Here is a 4323-nt window from a genome sequence, read left to right as displayed (position 1 = left end):
TGCTGATGTGATTGCTAATCTGGAAAAGATATTGAGCTAACTGTGAAAATTGAAATAAATTGCTCTAAGCATAGAAAATACCTAAAATTAACATGGTATCGGCACTGAGGTGAAGACAAAGCCCAAGCAAGAGTGAAAGAGCAATCACCGAAGATAGTTGGGTAAGGACAAAAGGATCAATGGGTTCCTCATCCCTCTACAAATTCACTAAGGGTGAAGTCTATATTATCAGAATGGCGCAACAGAAACTTCTGATTGCCTACCTAAAAATCAGTTCAATGGGAAGTCCAGATCTAAGGGTGGAAGGAAAGGCAGATGCCTTGGTTGCAATAAGTTCGGCCATTATGTGAAGGAGTGTCCGAATGGCGAGGACACATCTCTTGATGAAGATAACAATCATTTTAGGGACATCTTCAATGATTGAAGGAATGACAGGTAATGCAGATCATCAAGGAAACAACCGACTCTTCAAAGAAAGCAAGGAACCCCAGGTATGAAGAATCAAATGTTGTTTCTGATAAGATAAAGAAGCGTTATCTTGTATTGGCCCTCTCCTTCAGATTTTGTGGGAATTTGGCTTATTGATTGTAGTGCTTCAAGGCACTTAATCGGATAGAAGGGTGCTCTCTCTAATTTGGTAGAGATGGAAACAATCGTGAGATTATACTTGGAGTCAGTGCCACCTATCCCGGAAAGGGTGTAGGGAATGTTACCCCTCATTTGAATGAGGGTAACTCAATTCATTTACGAGAATCTTCTTTATGTACCTGATCATAAGAAGTACCTAGTGTCCATTTCGGAAATGGAAGTCAAAGGTTTTGGGGTGGCATTCATCGATGGAAAAGTACGTGTTTGAAAATAGAATTTTCACAGATGCTTTTTCTCATGGGTTCAGGGTTGGCAATTTGTATCAAGTTGCAAGATGGTCCATTGGGGATCATGTCAATTGACATTTCTCATCTATAACACTGGAGGTCTACTCATGGGGCCCTATCGAGTGTGAGTCAGATGGTGACAGGGATGTCTGAATTCAAGAAGAGCACGAAGGTACATGTCTGAGATGTAGCGAAGGAAAATCTTACAAGGGAACCATTCCCCTCATGTAGTAGGTCCACAAGTTTGGAACAACCCGAGGAGTTTGAGATTCATGATCAGGAATCTCATGTATACAGGTGGAATAAAGCCTTCTATGGCTTGAAGCAAAACACCCCAGGCGTAGTATGAGAGGATTGATCGCTGTTTGATGAAACTGAGATTCACTAGGAGTGAAATCGATCCAAACCATTGGTTGAAAGTTGTGGATGATAGACCTCTCATATCGGCACCTTCTAAGGACGACCTATTTCTGACAGGTGCAGACCCTCTCATTTGCAGAAGTAAGAGGGAGTTGGATTCCGGATGTGGAATGGTAAACTGCAAGCCTGTGACTACCTTGAGGATCTTAACTTTCAGAAGTTATATGGTAGTGATGTTGGACCAGATTTGGGAAATGCCTCTGAGTTTCATAAACTCATTTGTGTTGATGTTCTTGGTGAACTTCCGTTCGGACATATGTTTTGCAGTTAGCATGATGAGCTCATATATGGTTGAGCCTCACTGGATTGGTGCCAAGAATCTTCTGAGATATCTTCGGGGCACAATCTCTCATGGATTGAGATACACTGTCGGAAATGTGAAGCTGCATGATTATTCGAATGTTGATTGGGCAGGCAGTGTGGAGGATCGCAAGAGCACTTCTGAGTGCTGGTTCTCTTTGGGTTCTGCTTCGATATCCTAGATGAGCAGGAAGCAAAAGTCGGTTGCTATAAGCACCACTGAGACCGAATACATAGCTACGAGTATGATCTCGTGTGAAGCTGCCTGGTTGTGGAAGCTCTGCAGCGGGCCATTTGCATACATGATGGATACCATAGTGATCCTCTATGTCAACAAGGGGGGATTCGATTGTTGAGGAATCCTGTATTCTATGATTGCTCCAGCATATAGACACCAGATACTACCTTATCTGGGATATGGTACGTTGATGAGCAAGGAGGTTCCATCGCATTGAGACTGATGTACAAGTCGCAGACATTCTATCAAAGCCTCGGGGGAAAGGTCAAATTTTTGACTTTCCCGAACGACTTGGAGTCGTGGGGAGACCTTCTTATGAGGGTCCTAGATTGAGTTCTGTGAGCTCCAGGGGTCTTGGGGTACTTACTGGAGCAACAAGCGACCATAGGGCGACTCACCCTCCCCAAATGTTGCGCTGTGTACAGGGCAAATGGCTCAGCCTTCCCCTGTGATACCCGTTGCGACTTAGGGACAGGACGAGTGGTTCTCCTGTCGAGGCATCCTACCCATGCAGTCTAGGACTCATGGGAAGTACCTCTCATCTAGCCAATGAGCAGGGAAATGGGGTTAGGGACCATAGTAGTACTATCGATGGATGCATTGTTGTATCTACCGTACTCCCTATGCTAGGATGACCTCAGTTGATCTGGGATCAGTATGAGTGGTTTGAGACACTCTCTTGTGATATTGATCTGGGATCAATAAAATTGACTTCGGGTCAGTAGAGAATGGTATGAGACATTCTCAATCAATTCTTCTTCTTCATGGTTCAATAGAGCAGAGCAAAGCAGTGCAGGGCACTGATGGTAGAGATAGTTCAGTCGGACAAATGGATCAGCGGATGGAGTTCTCCCTAGTTGGGAGGTGTTGGAAATACTGAGAGGGGGGTGGATCAGTATTTCTTTTCAATTGTTACTTTTACCAGTTAGATCACTTATATTTAGAACACAAAATGAAAAATAATAAAAAATGCTTTTATTAATTTCTTCAATAAATCAAGTACAATATATGAAGGGCTCCAACCCTAGGTGAAGACACCAATCTTCAATCTCCCGGGCTCCAACTTGTATTTGCCAAGCATCGACTTGGACTTCCAAGGCTGCAACCTTGTCAATTTTGAGGCACCAACCTCAAGGGCTCCAACCCTATATCTGGTTCAGGCTCCGACTTGGTTTCTTAAGGACTCTGATCCTCTAGGGCTCCAACCCTATCTTATCCAAGGCACCATCCTTGAGTTTAGGAGCACCAACTCCAAGGACACCAATCCTATATTTGCCAAGCACCAACTTGGGCTTTCCAAGGCACCAACCTTGTCAATTTTGAGGCACCAACCCTATAGCTTCACTTTATCAAGGTATGTTTGGTTATACTTCACGGCTCCCAATGTTTTCTTCAACAAGCCCTATCAATCTTGAGTTAGGCCTTCACTTAGTCTTCACGTCACATCATCAATGACAACCGTGTTCTTCACATGAAGGTGTCACCACTGCTCTTCATGTTACCCAAACAAAACTTCTTCAAGGTCACCTCATAATGGATTCAATGCATCATGGTCTTCAATGATCTCCACAAATCTTCAATATGCTGCTTCACAAAGTTCTCCAACTCTGCCCTATTTTGTTCTCAAGAGAAGACTTCAACAAGCTCTATTTGTCCAATCCCAATAAATCAACACTTCGACCATGACAACTTCGACCACGATAGCTTCAACCTCGACAACTATGACAGCTTTGACCACGACAACTACGACAGCTTCTACCACGGCAACTACGGCAGCTGTGACCACGACAACTACGACAGTTTCGACCACGGCAACTACGACAACTTCGACCACGGCAACTACGGCAATTTCTACCACGACAACTATGGCAGCTTTGACCATGGAAAATACGGCAACTTCGACCAAGATTTTATGCCCAAACAAAATTATCCCTTTCTTTTCGTCCTAAACAATAGTCTCCTTGTTCTCCTCGGCCTTCTCTCTTCTCTTGTACTTCGTATCTCTAAATTCTTGCCTGAATTGCTGATCAAAATGAAGTGTTTAGACGTCTATTTGTAGAGATTTCGTTTATAACTGAAGGGACACATCTATTTGAAGTGAGGCCGACTTGTATGTCTGAATGTAGGTCAGCTCACTGCTAGGAGTAATTTCCTTAACTTAAAAATTCAATATCTCACAAACTATTGGGAGTTTCGGGGCAAATAAAGGCTCGTTAGAAAGAGTAAAAAATCCTCTTTACGATGGTCTAGGATCCATTTTCAAAGGATGCTTCCAAGGTGTCCAAAATAATTTTTCTTTGTGATTGTCCTTAAATTTTATGCATAAAAAGTTTGGGACAGCATGAGGAATGTTTGGGACAGCGTGGCTTCTTCATTCTTTGGTTTGTTCATTGTTATCAATGTCATCATAGGATCATAGAGTCATTATGTAGGAGTGAAACATCCTTGTAGCATGACGCATGAACAATGTCATGATATACTAGTGCAGTC

The 4323-nt window shown here is 43.0% G+C and overlaps 1 protein-coding gene across 1 annotated transcript in view; it reads left to right on the top strand.

Moving 5' to 3' along the window:
- The window catches only part of LOC149220545 (uncharacterized), a 246597-nt gene that overhangs the window by 155129 nt on the left and 87145 nt on the right, over positions 1 to 4323 (top strand).

This window comes from Pinus tabuliformis, chromosome Q (assembly GCF_031772625.1).
Source record: "Pinus tabuliformis cultivar Carrire ecotype Pingquan chromosome Q, CPIR1, whole genome shotgun sequence".
NCBI lineage: Eukaryota > Viridiplantae > Streptophyta > Pinopsida > Pinales > Pinaceae > Pinus > Pinus tabuliformis.
Note: the sequence above shows the minus strand (reverse complement) of the source record. Positions and strands in the feature narration are given on the sequence as shown.